This window comes from Varanus komodoensis, unplaced genomic scaffold (assembly GCF_004798865.1).
Source record: "Varanus komodoensis strain SLA01 unplaced genomic scaffold, ASM479886v1 scaffold41, whole genome shotgun sequence".
Taxonomy (NCBI): domain Eukaryota; kingdom Metazoa; phylum Chordata; class Lepidosauria; order Squamata; family Varanidae; genus Varanus; species Varanus komodoensis.
The window spans coordinates 603,766-613,596 of NW_025335954.1; positions in this window are offsets into that span (position 1 = coordinate 603,766).

A 9,831-nucleotide genomic window follows, 5' to 3' on the forward strand; every position below is an offset into this window, starting at 1 on the left:
TAATTTCTGCCTGTCACGCCTAAGCATAAAATAATTAATACAGTTCAAATGCATGGATTGCATTGGTGGGTTATTGCTTGGTGCAAATAACAGATGCCATCAGCCAAATTTAAGCACATTTACATCCCACTGATTTCAACAGGTGGGTTAATGCTCAGAAAATAGTGCAGGGGGAAGGGTTAAAAAAAACCCTCCCTGTGTACTGCAAAGTCATTAATTCATCTCCGTAAAGTGTTTAATTCTGAAAGGTTTTCAACTGATTTCTCACCTCATGCCTTGTTTTGCCCTTAAGGATGCCCATAAGCCCCTGAACTTGGAGGTTTCTAGTCACCCAAGGTAGAGTGGGAAGGACCAGCAGAGGGAACCGTCACCCCCCTGTCCTCCTACCTGGCCCATTTCACTAGTCTTTTGATCCTGTCTTGCAAAAGCCCTCCAGAGAGACCCTTCATATCCTGGCCTCTCCAGTACTCCCCCTTGTTTTCCTGCTCTGTAAGGTCAGCTTTCTGACCTCAAAGGCCAGCTGGTGGGCTTCTTCTGTGCCAGTGGTGGTGGGGGGGGTGAGGGTAGGGGATCAGAGCAGGCAATCCAAGCTATCCTATGGCCTCCCAGATGCTGTCTAGGGGCCCTAGGATCATTCCTAAGAGTGCTTAACTTTGGTTGAGTTGTGCTCAGTTTTAAGGCAACACTCAAATAATACTGGAAAATGCATCTATTTAGACTTGCTTATTCTTTTCTGATGGATCATTTTCTGGCTGGGGGTTGGGCAAAAATAGCAAATGTTCATAGACAGCCTTGGTTTGTTTCAATCTGCTTTGTTTTCCCTGGCAGGTTTGCTTTGAAAGAATACAGAAAACAAATCAAATATGTATATTGGCTGTTAGGACAATTTTGAAAACACTTTACAATGTAAGCAGTTTTCTGTGGCGAAATGAAACGAAAAAAATGAAACACTGAGAGGCGAGAATCAGAATTCATTTAAAAACAAAAACTGTTAAGTTACAATTTTGAAACAAAAACTGCAGGATTGTTTTATGTTCCTCATTAAACCAAGCCAACAGATTATGCATCTACATCTCCAGATGGTGGCCCTGCCTAACCTTTAGAAAGACAGCAAATTAATTTTACGAGAGTGTTATGAAATGATGGCTATAACTATAGGAACAAAAATGAAATTCCACACTGTCTCTCCATAATCAACATTGCAGATTCATTTGTCAAAAGCAAGGCAGCTTTCTTATTGTGGAGGTTTGTGCCCTGATAAGGGAATAAATAAGAAATATTTCCAACTGTTTGTAGGCAGACAGCCTGTACGCTTGTTTCTTTGTACTTCTATTTCTTCTTAATAAATCTGCAATCATCCCATGTTTGTGTGCTTTTGATTGTGACTTTGGGGCTCAGATCACACAGCCTACGTGAATGCAATTCCATAAATGAAAAAAGTGATTTATTTTGCTTTCATGATTAATATTACATATCCCCTGCTCTAAAAACCTGTCTTTAGACACACAAGCAAAGCTGGAGGGTCACCATGTTCTCCTTTAAAGAAGCCCTCAATAGCCATGAATGGGGAATGATGAGTACAATAAATGCCTCCTATGGAAAAGCTCACAACCTTTTTAATGTCTTTGGGAATACACAGAGCGCCTTTTTGAATTACTGAAGAACCATCATCAGCTACCAGAGTTAACTGGGAGTGAGAACCAGCAAGACATACTGAGTCGGATCCAGATTTCAGGCAGATCAGCCACACTGGCAATCTCACTCCTCACTCCCTGCTTCCCACAGCAGCCCCTCCACCCCCTGAAAATGCTATCCAGAGAGTCACTGGCCCTGCTGAATTGAGCGAGCGGTGCGGAAGCAGAAGTCCCCACACTGGGTGGAGGGATCTTCTATACCCTTCCTCTTAAGCACAGCAAACCTTGGTGGAACCCAGTGTTAAGTGAATAGTGAAAAAACCCCTATACATTAAATTCAAATTCATGTATAACACTGCACCAGGTCTGGAGACCGGGTGGGGAAGGCACGGCGTGGGAGCGCATGATGGTCCTGTGTGCTCCCCACCTCCAGGAGAACCTTTGAGGAGCAAGCTCTGGCTGGGGGTTCCCTGTTCCTCCCTGACATCATTGCCTCTCCACCTGGAGCCCTTGTACAGCAAACGGCACCGCAGCAGATGGCTTGTTCTTGTGCACGGCACAACACGGGGCCCATTCTGGGGTCTTCCACCAAAGCCATACTGTGCATAGGATGAGGAGCATGTGGTCTTGTGGCAGTGCAGCTCTGGCCTCATCCCGTGCAGGTCCCTGACTTGTGCGCTCGCTGCCCCTGCTGAGCCTCAGTGTGCAAGAAACTTCCGCAAGTCAGGTGCGGGCAGCGCAGAAAGGGACAGCAAAGTGCAGAAACCCAGCACGTTTGCACCAAGGCATGGCCGAAGCCACAAAACGTAGGCTTTAATTCTCCAAAAGGAGGGCCAAGTTTAAAGCCCAGAGCCTAACAAGATGCCGCTTTACGAGCAGGACAGTCACTGCTTTGCAAAGGTGCAGATGCCCTCTGGCCTGCTCTATTTCCATTCAGCTCCTCTAGGGAATCCAAATCCTCTGGGTGAGCAAGCTCACGAATTGGGCTATGGCATTATTATTGGCGAGATGGGGGCCGCTTTATTTGTTCATGTATTATTTGGTCTTAGAATGGGGAGGCACCTGGCATCGTAGGACCACTGTGCGGGTGGGAATAGCCTGCACATTGATACAGGAAATGCAGTTGGACTTGGACACACGGTTCCTGCTGCCGTTCCCTGGCATTCCCCCATAGCCCGCACAGGGAGAGGTCTTCCCACTCCACTTCCCTTGGAGGGGAAATGGCTGGAGATGTCACTGAAGGTGTAACCACTTCAGTGATATGGATACATGTTAATTAATGTGCATTCATTACATTTTAAACCAAATAATACTGAGGTGCACTCCCCCCTCGGTCCCATTAGTAAGCATCTCAAGTTTTGGGTGTCAAGGGTTCACGGTCCTGGTACTATGGTTGTGGTAGATGGGCAGGCTGAGGTAGGCAGACATCCTCTTTTGTTGTTATTTACAGTATAACTAGGCAGTATATTGAGGCAAATGTCCATATCTTGGCAGATTCCAGAGAGGTGAACAGTGCAGAGTTAAAACAAGTAATAGAAGAAAAGCAATATGTTAAAAACATTAAAAGATAGCACAAGGACTGTGGTTGGTGTTGGGGTCAGCAAAAATGGCTTCCTAGAACAAATTTGGCTTCAGGTGGCCCTGCAAACATTTTCTGTGGAAATGGAGTGGAGACCACACTGCTGTTTCTTCTCCTGCTGGGCTTCAGTCAGGCCCTGGGTCCGTGTGGAACCATGAGGAGAGTGTCCTCATTACAGAAGACCAGGGCGTCCCTCACGCCAAGCTTTTATGCTTTTGGTTGGCCATGGCATTTCCAGGGTACACACAACCACACATAGAGTCCTTGAGAGTAGCCATTTCGTAGGCTCTTTGTCAACTTTGCATGCAGATCAGTCCAGATGGAGCTTAGAGGACCACGTACCAGCGTGCAAGCTGGATGTGAACACAGCTAGTTCAGTCAGGCTGGTACAAGTCATCCTACTTTTCATGTCAGGAATAAAAACTGGAAGGAAAGGATTGCATTCGTAACTAGATTTACAAGCTTGGCTTTTGCCTGCAGCAAATTGCTAGCTCCCAAGGGTGGTGAGGTTGGGCATTTGTGGGAGCCCCCGGACCAGCGAAGAGGCACCACCCCACACGGTTCTCGTGGTTCAAGGGCTGAGACCGAGTGAGTTACCCTCCGTAGGGGTATGACAATGGGAGTGGGGCAAAGGGGTCTTAACTCCCTAAACACCTTTGCCTGGGAGCAAGTCCTTCTGATCTGTGTACACAAGTACTGGATTGCATGGCTGGTCACCCTCTCCCCCTAATTCTGAATATGTGCACAGTGGCTCACCATATCTCCTTGGCGGCCACTCCATGTAAAGCTGCAGTCAATTCAAGGAGGGGGAAAAGATTTTCGAACAAATTCAAAGCATATTGTGGTGTCTCCCATATTGTTTTCTGATTTTAATTAATTATTTTATTAGATTTATATCTTGCTTTTCTTCTTTTTTTAAAGAACTCAAAGTGGCTTATAGCATTCCCCTCCTGCTGCTTTCAATCTTATCCTCACAAGAACAACCCTGTGAGGTGGGCTGGCCTGAGAATCTGTGACTAGCCCAGAGTCGCCCAGTTGGCTCCATGGCCGAGCGGGGACTAGAACCCAGATCGCCCGAGTCCCAGTCCCCTACACTTAACCACTACATCACGCTGGCTTTTCATTCTTCCTTGTGAATGCGATTGGTTTTGCAATTTGTACAGAAGCTGGATGCAAAGTCTTGGCAGAACCCAGCATCTTCTGCATACAAATTCTGCCTCCTGAGGAGGGTTGGGGGGAAACCACGTTATCTCTTTAGCAGTTCACAGATTTCCCAATTAATTAATGCATAATTCTGGTCTCCTAAAGCAAAGGAAGTAAATACATGTTAAAAATACCCCTCCACCTTTTGTCTTCTGCTTCAAGAAGGCTCTTTCCTAACAAAATAGCTAAAATATTTTGAAACGGATTCGAGTCAGAGCTTCTGTGTTATTTATGAGCTCCAGTTACCTTCTTTTCTCCTGAGTACTCCAAATTCTCCTCTGCTTTAGAAAAAGCATTTCACTCAGCATTTAGCTTCATCAAAGCAAATAGGTTTAGTAAGGAAAGCATAGCAGCAGTTGCAGGAGCGCAAAGTGAAGCCTTCAGAGCACCTCCTGAAAGCAACCAGAGAGACTCTTGCTTGTACAGGCAGTTCCCAAGTTATGAATGTCTGAGTTACGAACAGCCTGGACTTATGAACAAACCACTGTAAAGCCAGTTTATAAAAAAATATTGTGGAAAATTGTCATCATCATAGAAAGAGTGGAAGTGAAAGGGGAGAGAGGGAGGCCTCCAAAGCAGGTCTTCCTGCTCCTCCCATCCAGAGAGGGAAATTTTCTTGCTGCAAAGAGGAGGCATTGGTAAATTTGGGTGCATGAGGGGGGAGCTAGACCTATTCTCAGTTTTTCCACTTTCACAAGGGTCCTGTGCCCCTAACCCCCATGATTATTGAGGGATGACTATATGTGATCCTACCTACATACAAATTTGACTTAAAGACGAATTTCTATTTTCTCAGGAATGGAACTCATTTGTAACCCAGGGACTGCCTGGATAGCATTCTTGGTTACACAGAAGAAACAGAAACCTAATGATTTATGATGCATGTAAATTACAACCATCAGCTCTACATCAATTAATGAAGACCTATCTGTCTGCTTTAATGTTGATTTACAACAGGCAGAGACTCCCTCTTAACATCAAAACAAAGTGTGGGTTCACATGGCCCAACAAGGAACCCTGTGTGCTTTCTGTGTTCCAGGTTCTTATAAATCATTAGGGAGGTGGCTTTGTATAATATGACAAGCAATGGTGGGGAATTTTAACCTTCGTTGGTTTGCATTTGCCCAGCACTGGAGGAATGAAGAGTCACCTACTGAAGAGTTGATCTTAAAAGATTTTGGACTGCGCAGAAATGGACAGATTGACTTTGAAGAAGGAAGATACATACTTCTATCAAACTTGGAACTCTTTTTATTATTGGTTAGAGAAATGGGACTATAAGTAGAATTGAATATAGTTATTGATTGTTAAAAAGAGTAAGATGTCAACCCGGTATATCCGATGTCATGGGGATAATTGTTTCTAGTTTTAGATTTGTAGAGAAAATAATAAAATTTGAACCTTTGTTGGTTTGCCATGGCTTCTGAATCCTGTCACAATCTTTCAGCATGGTATATTTGATTTTGAGAAATCACAAACAGAAAAAACCATCTGTCCTGTGGCTTCTTGGTACCACAATTGTTTCGTCATCTAAACCAGAAAGCACAATTCACTGCAGCAGAAATCACACAGGATTGCTCATCATGACATGTAGACCCAGCCAGTGGTTTCTGCATGAGTGTGATTTCCACCATCACTGCTCCATCTTCACACATACTGGCTGGGCTTTGTGTGCCTCAGCTCTTTGGGTAGCAGCATGTAACAGGGCCTTCCCTGCTGTAGCACCAAAGCTGTGGATCTCCATCTCTAATTCTTAATGGTTTTTAGAGGACCATCCAAGGTGGCCCATTTCTTCTGGAGTTCCCTGATTAGCTTCCTCTCTTTTCATTAACCTGACTGCTAGTTAGTATAGCTAGTGTATTTTTGACATGGGCTTATATGATATTTCAATTTATCAGGGCTGGTGCTGGCATGCAACACCCTTGGGAAGCTGCCAGGGTCCTAGCACCCCAGCGGCCTCACTGCTAAGCCTTACCCTGGTCCTACATTTAAAAAATTGGTATTGTTGTTGTTGTTGCTAGTCACGAAGTCATGTCTGACCCATTGTGACTCAATGGACAACATTCCTCCAGGTCTTCCTGTCCTCCACCATCCCCCGGAGTCCACTTAAGCTCGCGCTGACTGTTTCAGTGACTCCATCTAGCCACCTCATTCTCTGCCGTCCCCTTCTTCTTTTGCCATCTATTGTTCCCAGCATTAGGCTCTTCTCCAGGGAGTCCCTCCTTCTCATTAGGTGGCCAAAGTATTTGAGTTTCATCTTCAGTGTCTGGCTTTCTAAAGAGCAGTCAGGGTTGATCTCCTCTAGGACTGACCGGTTTGATCGCCTTGCGGTCCAAGGGTCTCGCAGGAGTCTCCTCCAGCACCACGATTCAAAGGCCTCAGTTCTTCAGCGCTCTGCCTTCCTTATGGTCCAGCTTTCACAGCCATACACTGCAACTGGGGAAACCATAGCCTTGACTATACGCACTTCTGTCGGCAGGGTGATGTCTCTGCTTTTTAGTATGCTGTCTAGATTTGCCATAACTTTCTTCCCAAGGAGCAAGTGTCTTAATTTTTTGGCTGCAGTCCCCATCTGTGGTGATCTTGGAGCCCAGGAAAATAAAATCTGTCACAAAATTAAACTAAACTAAACTAAACTAAACTAAACTAAACTAAACTAAAAAATTACATTCTGGTAAACAGAGCTGTTCTAAGCAGGTGGCTCTGGCAGCCATGTTAGCTTCTCACAATGCCCCATAGGGCATTGTGGGATACTCAGCTCAGTAACCTCATGCTTCCTGTTCAAACTAGGACTGATTTTCGCCAGCTGGTAAGCCCACAGCTCTTGTCTCAAAGGTCCTGTGGCTAGAATCCCCTCAAATCTGGATGCAGCACTAGGTTTGGCTTTTGTTTTCATATGCCTTGTTAGCCAGCTCAGACATACATTCAAAAAGCAGGTTAAAGTATTTCCAGTAAAAAAAATAAAAATGAATGCATGATGCTGAGTTACCGTCACAATGATGTACTTTCAGCGATCCTTCTTGTTCATGGCCTGTTGCTCACTGGAATGAGAAAAAAATGCAACTCACTGCAGCCACACCGTGTGAACCAGGGGTCTCAAACTCAACTGACCTGGGGGCCGCTGGAAGTAGAGTCTGGGTGAGGCTGGGCTGCATCGAGTATCCCACCACCGCAGTGGTGGGGAGCTGCTCATCCTGCGGCCGGCCCGGGCGCCGCCGGCACTTTGAAGGCCGCAGGGCCCCTCCCCGTGCCCTGCCCGTCCCGGCGCACAGCTTAGAGGGAACATTGCACCCAGGGTAACGACTCACGCAGGTGCGTGTGAGAAAAACGCGTGGGCCACACTATCACTAAACTTTGATATCAAGTGGGGGCCACAGAATATCATCCCATGGGCCGCAATTGGCCTGCGGGCCACGAGTTTGAGACCCCTGGTGTAAACTGTGCCCTGCTTAGGACAGACTCATTGAAATGAATGAGACTAAAGGATACTTAATTTAGTCTAAGGATGTGCTCATATGCATATTTACCTGGACGAAAGCCCTACTGAGAACAGTGAATGAATATGTGAGTTACTTATGAGTAATATCCACATCAGATTGCACTGTAAATTAGTCAAGTAGAATGGGATTAATCAGTCTTATTCATTTCAGTGGGTCAAGTCTGAATGGAACTTATACTAGAGGATACCCACTGTGTTTGGCCTTGCTAATGATTACAGAGGATGAGGAAGAGAACTAGGGCCTGTATTTTGCAGCATCAACCATAGCATCTAGTCTCAGTTGTAGTTCAAAGGCTTGACCAGCAGGTAAACCCAAGTAAAATAAATGGAAGACAAGTTGGAACATTACATCAGCAGCACCGGGCTAAGTATATACATGCTTTAACCCCAGGGACCTAGTCCAGCCAAGGTGACTCATTGCAGATTTGAGGATACTTAGGCAGAAATGTGTCAAAAATACTGTTTATTGCATACAATGATCAAAGTATGGATGCAGTGTATACATATGCAAAAGAAAGCTTACACTCAGTTTTTTGTGCAGCAGTATTGGTCCCCTGATCGGCCTGTGGATGTTCCATGGACCTGCAAAGCTGCCTGGATGAGCAACACATTAGTTTGTTTGTTTGTTTGTTTGTTTAGAAAATTTCTATGCCGCCCCATTCGCCAAAGCCTCGTGGCGGCTCACAAAACATCAATTAAAATATAATACACTAAAAAATATAGAACGAATTAACAATATAAAATAAGTCTCCCTGGCCAAAGAATAAAATAAGCAAATAATATTAGCAATTAAAATGACGTTTGAATAAAAAGGTCTTCACCTGGTGCCGAAAAACAAATAACGACGGCGCCAGGCGGACCTCTCTGGGGAGCGCATTCCATAGATGGGGCGACACCGCAGAGAAAGCCCTCCTCCGAGTACTCACCCTCCTAATTTCCTTCACGGAGAGTTCCTGGAGAAGGGCCTCTCCCACAGATCTCAAGGGGCAGCCGGGCATATATGGATGTAAGCGCTCCTTCAGGTAGCCAGGACCCAAGCCGTTTAGGGCTTTATAGGTCACCACCAACACCTTGAATTGGGCCCAGACTTCAATGGGAAGCCAGTGAGGCTGACGGAGGACTGGAGTCATGTGAACATAACACCCAGTCCCCATCAGCAGCCTGGCAGCTCTATTTTGAACCAATTGAAGTATCCAGACCGTCTTCAAGGATAGCCCCACACAGAGCGCGTTACAGAAGTCAAGGCAGGAAGTCACCAACGCATGTGTCACTGTCGCCAGGCAGTCGTACTCCAGGTAGGGGCGCAGCTGATGGATCAGCTGAAGCTGAAGGAAAGCCCTCCTCGCCACTGCTATCACCTGAGCTTCCAATGAAAGCTCTGGGTCGAGGAGCACTCCCAAACTGCGGACCTTGTCCCTAAGGGGAGTGCAACCCCATTCAGGACTAGGTTCAATTCACCCTCTCCAAAGCCCGATCTACTAACCAACAGGACCTCCGTCTTGTCTGGATTGAGCTTCAGTTTATTGGCCCTCATCCAGCCCATTACCTCAGCCAAGCACCGGTTCAGCACAGCCACTGCCTCACCTGGATTGGTGGAAAACAAGAGGTAGAGCTGGGTATCATCAGCGTACTGATGATTCCGCAGCCCACACCTCCTGATGACCTCTCCCAGCAGTTTCATGTAGATGTTAAACAGCAAAGGGGACAAAATGGACCCCTGTGGTACTCCATGGCATAGCTGCCATGACGCAGAGCCATAGTCCCCCAGCACCACCTTCTGGAATCGGTCATTGAGATAGGAGCGGAACCACTGCAAAGCAGTGCCTCCGACCCCCAATCCCGCTAGCCTATCCAGAAGGATACCATGGTCGATGGTATCGAAAGCCGCTGAGAGGTCATCAGGAGGTGTGGGCTGC